The sequence below is a fragment of the Sinocyclocheilus grahami genome, unplaced genomic scaffold, assembly GCF_001515645.1.
Source record: "Sinocyclocheilus grahami isolate Dianchi unplaced genomic scaffold, SAMN03320097.WGS_v1.1 scaffold61.1, whole genome shotgun sequence".
In the NCBI taxonomy this organism is placed as follows: domain Eukaryota; kingdom Metazoa; phylum Chordata; class Actinopteri; order Cypriniformes; family Cyprinidae; genus Sinocyclocheilus; species Sinocyclocheilus grahami.
Genome location: NW_015505240.1, coordinates 1,873,388 through 1,888,939, shown reverse-complemented (window position 1 = coordinate 1,888,939; position 15,552 = coordinate 1,873,388).

Here is a 15,552-nt window from a genome sequence, read left to right as displayed (position 1 = left end):
CGCCCTCATTTGTAAAACTGGTATAAAAATAAAGTAAAATAAGTTGTTTTTTTTTATTGTAAAAATGCACAAAGTTTCCTGTGAGGGGTAGGTTTAGGGGTAGGGTTGGTGTAGGGCAATAGAATATACGGTCTGTACTGTATAAAAACCATTACGCCTATGGAATGTCCCCATTTAGATAGCCAAGTAAACGTGTGTGTATATATATATATATGTATGTACACACTGATCAGGCATAACATGACCACTGACAGATGAAGTGAATAACACTGATTATCTCTTCATCACGGCACCGGTTAGTGGGTGGGATATATTAGGCAGCAAGTGAACATTTGGTCCTCAAAGTTGATGTGTTAGAAGCAGGAAGAATTGGCAAGCGTAAGGATTTGAGCTTGAGTTTGACAAGGGCCAAATTGTGATGGCTAGACGACTGGGTCAGAGCATCTCCAAAACTGCAGCTCTTGTGGGGTGTTCCCGGTCTGCAGTGGTCAGTATCTTTCAAAAGTGGTTCAAGGAAGGAACAGTGGTGAACCGGCGACAGGGTCATGGGCGGCCAAGGCTCATTGATGCACGTGGGGAGCGAAGGCTGGCCAGTGTGTTCCGATCCAACAGATGAGCTACTGTAGCTCATATTGCTCAAGAAGTTAATGCTGGTTCTGATAGAAAGGTGTCAGAATACACCGTGCATCGCAGTTTGTTGTGTATGGGGCTGCATAGCCGCTGACCCCTGTCCACCGCTGAAAGTGCCAACAGTGGGCACGTGAGCATCAGAACTGGACCACGGAGCAATGGAAGAAGATGGCTTCGTCTGATGAATCACATTTTCTTTTATATCACGTGGATGGCCGGGTGCGTGTGCAATGCTTAGCTGGGGAACACATGGCACCTGGATGCACTATGGGAAGAAGGCAAGCCGGCGGAGGCAGTGTTCTGCTGTGAAACCTTGGGTCCTGCCATCCATGCGGATGTTACTTTGACACGTACCACCTACCTAAGCGTTGTTGCAGACCATGTGCATCCTTTCATGGAAACTGTATTCCCTGGTGGCTGTGGCCTCTTTCACCAGGATAATGTGTCCTGCCACAAGGCAAAAATGGTTCAGGAATGGATTGAGGAGCGCAACAACGAGTTTGAGGTGTTGACTTGGCCTCCAGATTCCCCAGATCTCAATCCAATCGAACATCTGTGGGATGTGCTGAACAAACAAGTCCGATCCATGGAGGCCCCACCTCAACTTGCATGACTTAAAGGATCTGTTGCTAAGATCTTGGTGGCAGATACCACAGCACACCTTCAGGGGTCTAGTGGAGTCCATGCCTCCATGGGTCAGCATTTTCTTTTATATCACGTGGATGGCCGGGTGCGTGTGCAATGCTTAGCTGGGGAACACATGGCACCTGGATGCACTATGGGAAGAAGGCAAGCCGGCGGAGGCAGTGTTCTGCTGTGAAACCTTGGGTCCTGCCATCCATGCGGATGTTACTTTGACACGTACCACCTACCTAAGCGTTGTTGCAGACCATGTGCATCCTTTCATGGAAACTGTATTCCCTGGTGGCTGTGGCCTCTTTCACCAGGATAATGTGTCCTGCCACAAGGCAAAAATGGTTCAGGAATGGATTGAGGAGCGCAACAACGAGTTTGAGGTGTTGACTTGGCCTCCAGATTCCCCAGATCTCAATCCAATCGAACATCTGTGGGATGTGCTGAACAAACAAGTCCGATCCATGGAGGCCCCACCTCAACTTGCATGACTTAAAGGATCTGTTGCTAAGATCTTGGTGGCAGATACCACAGCACACCTTCAGGGGTCTAGTGGAGTCCATGCCTCCATGGGTCAGGGCTGTTTTGGCAGCAAAAGGAGGACCAACACAATATTAGGAAGGTGGTCATAATGTAATGCCTGATCGGTGTATATAATGCACACCACTGATATACAGTGGGTATAGAAAAGAAAGTGGTGTGCGGTGGTGTTCTGTTCAGTTAAGGGAGATGAAATAGCGGTCCTCGTTGTCCGGCTCTGTCATTAGCCGATCTTTAAAGGGGTCATATGATGCGATTTCAATTTTTCCTTTCTCTTTGGAGTGTTACAAGCTCTTGGTGCATTAAGAAGATCTGTAAAGTTTCAAAGACTAAAGTCTCAAATCCAAAGAGATATTCTTTATAAAAGTTAAGAGTCAGCCACGCCTACCTAAACCGGCTCGTTCTAACACGCCCCCACATACCTACGTCACTATCTGGGAAGATTTGCATAACGCTGCCCAAATGTTCACGCAAAGAAAGAAGGCGTAACTTTTATTCTCGCTGTAGTATGCGCCATGTCGTGAAGGCGCTGTGTGCTTCGTTGTGAAAGCGAAGTTTGGCCTTCCAAAAGAGGACGATATCGCTCCGTCATGCCTGGAACTGATCCGTGCTGGTCGCTGAGGAAATACTTCAACTTCGCGCTGTGGATCGCCGGATCGGCTTTCACCGTGGACGAAGCGGAGTCCAGCCTGGGGTCGTCACATGTGGTTGCCGCAGGCATCACAATATGGTAAGGGACGTAACATTTCCGTCACACGCTTGAGGAATTCGGCCAATCACAACGCACTGGATAGCTGACCAGTCAGAGCACACCTAGCTTTTTCAGACCGATGAGCTTTGTAAAAATCGACGCGTTTCAGAAAGGCGGGGCATAGAGGAGAAACAATAATGTACAGTATGTGGAAAATAATGTGTGTTTTGAACCTTAAACCACATAAACACATTTCATTACACCAAATACATAAAATAATGTTCTTTTTAGCAACATCATATGACCCCTTTAAGTGAATTTGATTGGTTAATTAATGACCCGGCACAACTCCAAATTGTACCACTATCACTGTGACTTACTGAAAGATCTGTCAGCATCCATGAAGCTAATTCCTCAGAATGTTTGTTTGAGAGGGGAAAGCGTGCTGCTGGCTGACCTTATTAGGCATCTGTTTTATGCATGTACCTGTGTGAGATTCCCGCCGCAGTCAGCAGTCTTGCAGCTGGTCCAGGGACGGTGGAGTCATCAGCTCGCGGCTGTTTTTATAGGGTCATTCATCTATCACGGGCACAGCGCACAAATTTAGAAAGGGCATTGGAGAATGTCAAACCAAAACATTACCACTGAGCAAGAGCTGCACGCAAAGACCAAGAATGAGAACGAAAGAAACGATTCTAAATAAGAAGTTTTATTAGTGTGTGTCTGAATCAAATCTGTGATATAACCCACTCGGCAGTCAGCCCCATGCCTTTGACCGAAAGAGGCCGTGAAACGTAAAGATGTGGATAATACTGAGGTATATGAAACTTTGAAATCACATGGGGAAACAGAAGTGGGTGAGTTCCCATTTATATAGGTATGAGACAAATAAATTCCCTCCAGCATATCCAAGTCATCTGTAATCCATACAAACTATAGGATCTGAGATAGAGTTTTATGTAGAGTACAAAAAAGGCACCGTTTTTGTAGTTTAAATAGTGCATGAAAGCAAATACAGTATTGCGCAAGGGAGAGTGGGGTAAGATGTGTCAGTGGTAAGCTCTGCTGCACAGTCAATATTTGTCATGTGACCATATATTTCTATTTCATATAGCTCATCATAGCGGTCTGTGATTGAGATATGCAAATGTGATTATTTATTCATGAATAAATTAGACTTAATTTATGTATGTATGAGGGCAGAGTTAATATAGTAAACTAAAACTAAAAAAGTTACTTTAATATAAACATAAAATAAAATACAAAAAAAAACATTTCAGCTATTTTTAGTTCAGCTATTTTTTTCACTGAGTTCAACTTGATGTAGTAAAACTAAAAATAAACAGAAATAAAAATTAACAAATTGTAAGCTTAAAAAAATGACAAAAACAGAAGTGAAAATTATAAAAATAAAAAGATCTATAATAGTATCTCACTGATAGTAAAATAACGCTGTGTCAAAGCAATATATTCAATATATATATATATATGTGATTGTTTTAAATTATTTGGCTAAAGTTTATTGATTTTGTAAGAATGCTGTTATTATTACAAAATGCTAAAATTGTTTTATGAAATTAAGAAAACTGACATTCCTGGCTGAAATATGATTAAAACAGGCCACAACTGGATGGTGCTACGAGCTATGGTCACTATGTGATGTCTTCGTGACGTCATCACTCTCATTGTTTCCAAGGCAACACGGCCGGCTTTGACGCAGGTGATTTGATGCTCTCTGCGGTCACACAAGCTAACGTTTACTCACTGCAGAAGATGCTTTGAAATGCTGGATGCGTCGTCATCTCTGCCACATGCAGTGACAAACATGCTCAACACTGCAGCATGTTCAAGAGCACTCAGATAGCATGCATTTGCATAATAAACATACAAATGCCTCAGTATTACAATAGACAGCATTGCTCGGCTGCATGCACTGTAAGAAGCCGCATCATAACTGACCCGTACACAAGGAGTCAACTGCATGTGTGCGTGCATGTCACTCTTCATCTGTGGGAATGTGATGATGGCTACTCTTGATATTGTGCACCAATGAATCTTGTGGTTGTCTGAGCACAACAGCAGTTGCTACATAAATTACCTAATGACGGATCAGATCAGATATTCAAGGCAGTGTCTCTCAATTGGTCTGATCTGAAGGTTGTAAAGAGCAAATATAAGTAATAAAATGCAATTAGCCATATAATTGTGCATAGTTAAGATAGCAAAATAAATCATTTAAAGGAATAGTTCACCCAAAACTGATAATTTGCTAAACCTCAGGCCATCCAAGGTGTAGATGAGTTTGTTTCTTCATCAGAACAGATTTGGAGAAATGTAGCATTGCATTACTTGCTCCCCAGTGGATCCTCTGCAGTGAATGGGTGCCGTCAGAATGAGATTACAAACAGCTGATAAAAACATCACAATAATCCACACTCCAGTGAAGCAAAAAGCTGTATGTTTGTAATAACCAAATGAAGTTTTTTTTATGCATGTTTATGACAACTGTCATTAAGTGTCATTCGCTCAGTTATGTAATTTTTAATGCAAATATGACATTATTTGACCTACCCCTAGCCATAGCCCATAACAAAGACATCTCAAACAATGTCATCTTTGCATTAAAAATTACATAAATGAGCGAATGACACTTAATGACAGTTGTCATAAACATGCATAAAACCTCCTTCATATTCATGACGTGTCATGTCATGATTATGAAGGTGTCATGTCAGTCATTATAATATGTATTCTATTCAACAAGGATGAATTAAATTGATCAAAAGTGACAAAGAAGAAAGAAAAGAAGAAAAGGAGGGCTGAAAGTAAAGACTCTTGTTACGAAATATTTTATTTAAAATAAATGCTGTTCTTTTGAACTTTATATTCATTAAAGGATACAGAAAACTGTATCACTGGTTCACAAAAATATTAAGTAGCAAAAACACTGCAATATTGATAATAATAAAAAATGTTTCAGTGAATCAGCATATTAGAATGATTTCTGAAAGACACTGAAGACTGGTGTAATGATGCTGAAAATTCAGCTTTAATATTAACATTTTATTATTTATTATTAGTTTATTATTATAAAATATATTATAATTTTTTTATTTTTATTTTATTATATTATATATATATATTAAAATAGAGAACGGTTATTTTAAATTGTAATAATATTTCACAATATTACTGTTTTTCTTTCTAAGACATTAAAAAAAATCTTGCCGGCCCTAAACAGCGGTGTGCATGCCGGTTAAACTGCAGTACCTCAAATTTTTTTACAGCAATTATGGTTACTCTAATTATGAGCATAATCACATTAACATAATTACAGTATTCTGCTTGCACAAGCTTCAACTTAATCATAGTATTTCCTTAATCGCATTCTAAGAGCCCATGTAAACGTATCCACTTTCAGGTGTGCTTTCTTCATCAGATGATGAGTTTATGTATATTCCACAGATGTTTTGCGTGTCCGCACATATGGCCGTGCGCTGTGCACCTGAATCTAGAAGCATCCGGTGTCACGCCTGCCTCCTTCGAGGGTTTTGTTAGCATCTGGTGTCAAACATGCTAACTGACTTTCATACTCAAACCGTTTGTGCATTTTAATCTAGGTGCAATGCAAACACACCTGTTTACAAACAAAGAAATAAACGAGCTTAAGATAAGCATCCCTAGCGTTAGCCTCTGGCATCTGACGAGAAAATGCAGCATGTGAGTGAGTGAGTGAAAGAGAGAGAGAGAGAGAGAGAGAAAGAGACAGGAGGAGAATAACTTTATTTGAGATATGATGGCATGTGTCTCTCAAACAAGCAGACTGCTCATTACAGGCACTTTCTTTGACTGGCTGCTCAGATGTCAGCTGTCACAGTTCATCATGGTGTGCTGAGGTGAAGAAAAAACAAACAGCTGCCATCTCTCCCTTGGCAGGAACCATGCAGGTAAACACTGAATAATAGTCAATTCCCCTTCACCGGTGTGAGACTCCACAGATCCAAATACCTCCACACTGCATTGACTCCATTATTTTAAGAAATGAAAAGCTTTTCAGAGAGGGAAAAAATCAAGCGGTAAGCGGTCCCTCGGCACAGCGGTGCAGTTCTGAACGGAAACTAAGCTTTTCCTCAAAATGGTGGACGACAAATTGTCTTAGAGAAGAAGTCTTTGGTTATCCTGCTGGGGATCCGCCAAACCATTATATGGAAAAAAATGAAAAACAATATTAAGTTAACTTCAACCACTAACAATAAAAAGCTTAAGTTCAGCTAAATGCTTCATTGCTCCTCTCATATTAAAATGCATTCAATGTACTGTACAAGTATTCTTCCAGTATACACTCAATAATGATTATTTTTAATGATCTGCAATGTAAGCATCATAACATATATGTATGTACATATATGTAACGTATGTAGTGCATATATTTAAAGGCCAGGCTTTAAACTGCAACACTACACTTTTTTGTCACGAAAGATACTATCCCAGTTTTTCAATGCTTAACCAAAGGCTAACTGAAAACAGAAAAGGAAATATTTTGACGTTTGTAAGCCACAGCATAGTATAATGTGAATATGTGATATGTAATAAAAAGAATACTGTTCAAAAGTTTAGTGTTTGTAAGATTTTTCAATGTTTTTGAAAGAAATCATTTATGCTCACTAAGTTTGCATTTATTTGATCTAATACACAGTAATATTGTCAAATATTATTACAATTTAAAATAACTGTTTTCTATTTGAATATAGAATTTACATTTTAAAATGTAATTTGTTCTTGTGATGCAAAGCTGATTTTTCAGAAGTCATTACTCCAGTCTTTAGTGTCTCGTGGTCCTTCAGAAATCATTCTTATATGTTGATCTGCTGCATAAGAAACATTTCTTGATGAAAACACCCAAATGTTCACGCAAAGAAAGAAGGCGTAACTTTTATTCTCGCTGTAGTATGCGCCATGTCGTGAAGGCGCTGTGTGCTTCGTTGTGAAAGCGAAGTTTGGCCTTCCAAAAGAGGACGATATCGCTCCGTCATGCCTGGAACTGATCCGTGCTGGTCGCTGAGGAAATACTTCAACTTCGCGCTGTGGATCGCCGGATCGGCTTTCACCGTGGACGAAGCGGAGTCCAGCCTGGGGTCGTCACATGTGGTTGCCGCAGGCATCACAATATGGTAAGGGACGTAACATTTCCGTCACACGCTTGAGGAATTCGGCCAATCACAACGCACTGGATAGCTGACCAGTCAGAGCACACCTAGCTTTTTCAGACCGATGAGCTTTGTAAAAATCGACGCGTTTCAGAAAGGCGGGGCATAGAGGAGAAACAATAATGTACAGTATGTGGAAAATAATGTGTTTTTTGAACCTTAAACCACATAAACACATTTCATTACACCAAATACATAAAATAATGTTCTTTTTAGCAACATCATATGACCCCTTTAAGTGAATTTGATTGGTTAATTAATGACCCGGCACAACTCCAAATTGTACCACTATCACTGTGACTTACTGAAAGATCTGTCAGCATCCATGAAGCTAATTCCTCAGAATGTTTGTTTGAGAGGGGAAAGCGTGCTGCTGGCTGACCTTATTAGGCATCTGTTTTATGCATGTACCTGTGTGAGATTCCCGCCGCAGTCAGCAGTCTTGCAGCTGGTCCAGGGACGGTGGAGTCATCAGCTCGCGGCTGTTTTTATAGGGTCATTCATCTATCACGGGCACAGCGCACAAATTTAGAAAGGGCATTGGAGAATGTCAAACCAAAACATTACCACTGAGCAAGAGCTGCACGCAAAGACCAAGAATGAGAACGAAAGAAACGATTCTAAATAAGAAGTTTTATTAGTGTGTGTCTGAATCAAATCTGTGATATAACCCACTCGGCAGTCAGCCCCATGCCTTTGACCGAAAGAGGCCGTGAAACGTAAAGATGTGGATAATACTGAGGTATATGAAACTTTGAAATCACATGGGGAAACAGAAGTGGGTGAGTTCCCATTTATATAGGTATGAGACAAATAAATTCCCTCCAGCATATCCAAGTCATCTGTAATCCATACAAACTATAGGATCTGAGATAGAGTTTTATGTAGAGTACAAAAAAGGCACCGTTTTTGTAGTTTAAATAGTGCATGAAAGCAAATACAGTATTGCGCAAGGGAGAGTGGGGTAAGATGTGTCAGTGGTAAGCTCTGCTGCACAGTCAATATTTGTCATGTGACCATATATTTCTATTTCATATAGCTCATCATAGCGGTCTGTGATTGAGATATGCAAATGTGATTATTTATTCATGAATAAATTAGACTTAATTTATGTATGTATGAGGGCAGAGTTAATATAGTAAACTAAAACTAAAAAAGTTACTTTAATATAAACAAAATAAAATACAAAAAAAAACATTTCAGCTATTTTTAGTTCAGCTATTTTTTTCACTGAGTTCAACTTGATGTAGTAAAACTAAAAATAAACAGAAATAAAAATTAACAAATTGTAAGCTTAAAAAAATGACAAAAACAGAAGTGAAAATTATAAAAATAAAAAGATCTATAATAGTATCTCACTGATAGTAAAATAACGCTGTGTCAAAGCAATATATTCAATATATATATATATATGTGATTGTTTTAAATTATTTGGCTAAAGTTTATTGATTTTGTAAGAATGCTGTTATTATTACAAAATGCTAAAATTGTTTTATGAAATTAAGAAAACTGACATTCCTGGCTGAAATATGATTAAAACAGGCCACAACTGGATGGTGCTACGAGCTATGGTCACTATGTGATGTCTTCGTGACGTCATCACTCTCATTGTTTCCAAGGCAACACGGCCGGCTTTGACGCAGGTGATTTGATGCTCTCTGCGGTCACACAAGCTAACGTTTACTCACTGCAGAAGATGCTTTGAAATGCTGGATGCGTCGTCATCTCTGCCACATGCAGTGACAAACATGCTCAACACTGCAGCATGTTCAAGAGCGCTCAGATAGCATGCATTTGCATAATAAACATACAAATGCCTCAGTATTACAATAGACAGCATTGCTCGGCTGCATGCACTGTAAGAAGCCGCATCATAACTGACCCGTACACAAGGAGTCAACTGCATGTGTGCGTGCATGTCACTCTTCATCTGTGGGAATGTGATGATGGCTACTCTTGATATTGTGCACCAATGAATCTTGTGGTTGTCTGAGCACAACAGCAGTTGCTACATAAATTACCTAATGACGGATCAGATCAGATATTCAAGGCAGTGTCTCTCAATTGGTCTGATCTGAAGGTTGTAAAGAGCAAATATAAGTAATAAAATGCAATTAGCCATATAATTGTGCATAGTTAAGATAGCAAAATAAATCATTTAAAGGAATAGTTCACCCAAAACTGATAATTTGCTAAACCTCAGGCCATCCAAGGTGTAGATGAGTTTGTTTCTTCATCAGAACAGATTTGGAGAAATGTAGCATTGCATTACTTGCTCCCCAGTGGATCCTCTGCAGTGAATGGGTGCCGTCAGAATGAGATTACAAACAGCTGATAAAAACATCACAATAATCCACACTCCAGTGAAGCAAAAAGCTGTATGTTTGTAATAACCAAATGAAGTTTTTTTTATGCATGTTTATGACAACTGTCATTAAGTGTCATTCGCTCATTTATGTAATTTTTAATGCAAAGATGACATTGTTTGAGATGTCTTTGTTATGGGCTATGGCTAGGGGTAGGTCAAATAATGTCATATTTGCATTAAAAATTACATAACTGAGCGAATGACACTTAATGACAGTTGTCATAAACATGCATAAAACCTCCTTCATATTCATGACGTGTCATGTCATGATTATGAAGGTGTCATGTCAGTCATTATAATATGTATTCTATTCAACAAGGATGAATTAAATTGATCAAAAGTGACAAAGAAGAAAGAAAAGAAGAAAAGGAGGGCTGAAAGTAAAGACTCTTGTTACGAAATATTTTATTTAAAATAAATGCTGTTCTTTTGAACTTTATATTCATTAAAGGATACAGAAAACTGTATCACTGGTTCACAAAAATATTAAGTAGCAAAAACACTGCAATATTGATAATAATAAAAAATGTTTCAGTGAATCAGCATATTAGAATGATTTCTGAAAGACACTGAAGACTGGTGTAATGATGCTGAAAATTCAGCTTTAATATTAACATTTTATTATTTATTATTAGTTTATTATTATAAAATATATTATAATTTTTTTATTTTTATTTTATTATATTATATATATATATTAAAATAGAGAACGGTTATTTTAAATTGTAATAATATTTCACAATTTTAAATGTTTTTACTGTATTATTGATCTAATAAATGCAGCCTTGATGAGCAAAAACATTCTAAAAATCTCATTCATCCTGTACATTTAGAGTAGTAAAGTGATTATAGAATAAAGTTGTAATTTTTTTTCATATATTTACTATGGAATGACATCCATATTCTGCTGTTGTGTGAATGTTTCCACTATTATTGTTTCCTTGTTCTGCAATGCAGGCCTTATTGCTTTGATTTGAACATTTTGCAGCATGAATAATGAAAGTCGTGGCAATTAACACTGCAGTGCCTCTCCTGTCCAGCAGTGTGTTGATTGAGATTGAGCTGCGGTTCTCAGTGTTTCTTCCCTGCATGAGGCCACGGTCTCGCTCTCATTGGCTAGGCAGGGTCTGGTTCATCTAAGCCCCTCTGGATCTGCTGTACCCAGAGAATGAAAAGACATGGATTAGGTAACACGAAGCAGGTGATGTTAAAAAGCTTTGCAAGCAAGAAATGAGAGGAATAGGAGAGCTCTCTCACGGTATATTCAACCCCGCCCACTCTTCACTAGCCGCCAGGATAATTACAGTAGTGACTGACAGCTGCACCGACCTCTCCCGGCTCTGTGTCTTTTTTTGTCATTCTTTCTGATGTTGACAAATGACTCCTCCATCTCCTGTTACCTCATGACAGATGCCAGCAGCCCCCATGTGGGCTTTTACCTCATTTGCTCTGCATTGAGTTTACATGTACACCTGCTTAGGTTTAACAGCAAAGCGATGGACAATAATCTTAGTTATATTGATGGCGTTTGGATGTGCTGATTTCTTAAGAAGGTAGTAAGCGTGGCTTGAAAAACAATTTCTAGTCCCTCAGGTTAGTGGTTTCAAGTTTGAATATATAAAAAAATCAACTATACTATAACAAATAACATAATGTGAATTTAAGTACAATTCTATTTATTTATTATATTTATAATTAATATTTAAAACAATATCTCAAGTATGGAAAAATGTACATTAAAGTGTATTAAAATGACTATACTATAAAAATAACATTTCAATACAATTAGTTATTTTATTTATAATTAACATTTAAAACAATATCCTAAGTATGATTTAAATTAATTATGAAATAAAATATATTTTAAGATATACTGAAAATATTATTACCATACTTTTTTTATATATTACTTAGAATTTAATAATTGATATGTTGTATATAAATTCACACGGATGTTATGTTATTTTGTTACATCACAATTTAAAGAAATGATTAAATTATATTATTATGCGGCCATGTGAAATGTAATGTCAAATATTATTATATACAAATAATGTTTTATTATTATATTTAAAACAATATTAAAAGTTTGGTAATTTTTTATTATTTGCAGTATATTTTGTAATTTATTCTTATTCTTATTATTATTACCATGCTTTCTATATTACTTTAAATAATAATAATATATTTTACATAAATTCACACTTATGTTGCTATCGTCTATGATGAAATTATATTCTATTATTCTATTCTATTACAGCCATGTGAGGTTTTTATACTTTATTTATTTATTTATTTTCAATTACAAAAAGCTCTTTAAAATCCATGTGATCATGCCGATGCCTCTGTTGACTCCAGAAGGTTAATGCTGTCTTAATATGGGTAAAAATTGTTGGTGGAGCATATCAAACTATGGAAAAATTGACAATAATCTGTTGAACATTCCCAGTGAATTTTCTGGTCAAATTGACTCTAGCATCTAGATTTGTTTAGTGGATATTTATCCAGTAACTCCATGTTTGTATTTCCGGAATTCCATCTGGCCAGGTTTTCAGTCCAAATATAATGCAAACAGAAATGCTCAATCTAAACTAAACAGACTGTGCATTCATAAATTAGTATCTACATGAAATCGATTAACCGGACATCATTAGCCTGTAGCCTGATCCGTTTTTACTTGCGTTCCACCCTCTGCTCTGATTTTTTTGTGATTAAGTCAGTTTTTCATGAGTTCCCAGTAGGGGAAGGTTGTAAAGATTCACTGTAAAAAAAATGATTGTGATTTTAACAGTAAAAGACTGTAAAAATGCTACAGTAAAAACCTGTTAACTGGTTAACAGTAAGTTTCCATACTATATACGGTAAATAAATGTAATTACATTTAATCTAATTTTACAGTAAAATACTGTTAAAAATACGGTTTTTGGAAGTGAAAAAGAAAAAGCCATTGTATAATTTACAGTGAAAAAAACGTAAATTGACACGTCACGACAATTCCCTGCATGACACTTCATATTTGATGTTTTTTTGTTGAAATCACATGTTTCTTAGTTTTTTTCTTATCAGTTGTGTACAATAGGGTGTACATCTTACATCTAATGTTGTTAAATTAATGTTTATTGCATTATTTCAGTATCGTGTGTCACCATGATGGGGTTTAGTGTTTGTGTGAATGACACTGTGTGCAACTTCTATATATAAGTATTGCCCTCCTCAGCTCGTAGAAAAGCTGTTTGTGATGAGCTTTAGTTCATCATGTGACTTTCTCATCACCACCCGTTTTTGGTGGTTATCAGTGCATTACAAGGGTTCAAAACAGATATTAAAGGGTTAGTTCACCCAAAAATGAAAATTAGGCTGTGTTTTACTCACCCCCGATGCATCCTAGGTGTATATGACTTTCTTCTTTCAGACGAATCCAGTCGGAGTTATATTAAAAATTGTTTTTGATCTTTCAAGCTCTATCGTTGTACTCAGCGGGTGTTGCAGTGCTTCGGTTCAAAAGACGTGAAATAAAAAGCCCCTTTCCATAAAAAAAAGTGTCTCACACAGCTCCGGGGGGTGAACAAAGGCCTCCTGTAGTGAATCGATGTGTTTTTGTGAGAAAAATATCCATATTCAAAACGTAATAATCACTTTAATCTAGCTTGCGCCAGCAGTTGTACACAGAAGCAGTTCCGGGGGAATGACGTATGGGGTCAGTGTTTCTGTGTGGAAAAAAATGAACTGAGCTTCGAATACTGAATTGAGTTCTAAAAGGTCACTGAATTTTAGTGTCGTGTGCGTGTGAGAGCGAGCGTGTGTCTGTTATCTGCATGTATACAGGTGTGCAGCTCATACACTGAGGCTGCAAGTCTTGCTGTTTTAAAGGTGAACTTGATTTATCACCTACTACATTTTTAACTCGATAAAAGAGGAAAAGAGAGCTAAAAAGAATGAGAGAGATATTAAGAGGGTGTAAGGGGGAAAGGGGGTAGTAACAAACTCAAAAAGATCCTACAGAAGAAGCAAAAGACTGTCTACCCAACATGTAAAATGACCGAACATAGTTGGCTTTGTTTTTAGGTGTCATTTATCTGAAATCAGTTGCCACAATTATTAATAGTAGTAAATGTATAGACAAATTTTGTGATGCGCAGAATTAAATTTTTATCTAATTTATTACCTATTCAATTCACAAAAATAAATATTAATGCATGCTAATATATATCAAATTATTCTATTGTAAGAATGATTTTATTTCATTTATATTATGCTATAAATAAAAATGTAATTAATTTTATTCTCATATTCTGCTCACTGACTGTAATTGTTGAGAATATAACAAAGAGTGAAAAATTTAAGGGGGTCTGAATACTTTCCGTACCCACTGTATATGTGTATGTACATATATTTAGTAACATTATAAATAAAAATGTTATATAGACACAAGCTCACTGACGGTCATTATTGAGTTTAAAATAAGTGCAAATCTATAGATATAAACTAGTTCATTTTTGTGGGAATATTTTTATATATTTAATTATTTATTTTTAGATTTTTTTAATTATTTCCCCCCCCCCCCACACACACAGTACATGAGTCTATTTATTTCACAGTAAAATATTAATGTATACTTATATACACACAATAATTTTTTTAATAAATTACAGATATTTTTAAATCCTACTTTTTTTTTATCACTCAGACAAAACACTTTATCTTTTTAAGATTTGATTTGTTGACCTGACTAACTTTACCAAAATCCATAATTAATCCTAGTTTCTCCTCAAAGTGTTAGCTGCATCAATCTAGTACCTTACATATGTAAATATGACTTTGTTTCCAGACAAAACCTCGTGTGTACTCACTCTCGGACGTTGGCAATGAGATTTCAATGTGATTTCTGGAGAGTTTTGTGCAGTATATGCATCAGTCTGTGACCATGAGTGCTGCCATATGAGGTTAAACTACCCTGAAAGCTGCTCTGCGCTGGTTCTGGAGTTTGATCCTGTGCTAAAGTTCCATCCATCATCATACGGCACACTGCACAGTCATAGACAGAGTATGAGTTGTGAGGATTTGTTGTCTAGGACTTTCTGGAGTGTGACGGTGCTGTCGGGACCAAGGTGACAGACTTCTGATCCCTGTGGGTCTGATGCTGCTCCGATGATGAACGTCGCTCCTCTGCTTCGCTCTGACTGACTGGAAATTGGACACATCAATCCTGTTCAAACGCATGAGTGTTTGTGTCTTTGACTCTGGTTCATCTGATATAGCCTTCAGCTTCCTGAGGAGCTAATGTGATCGCCAAGTCAAAACTCATAGAGGACATACATGATTTCAACATTTCTATTTTAGCATCACGTCTTTGAAAGTATACACTCAAGCTGTCTACAAGGCGAAACTAATCTCTTACTTACATCTTATCTGCAGTTTGTTGTTTATGAATTCACGATTAAAGAAAGCTTCCAGAATTAACGTCATTCATTCAGTGAGTGCAC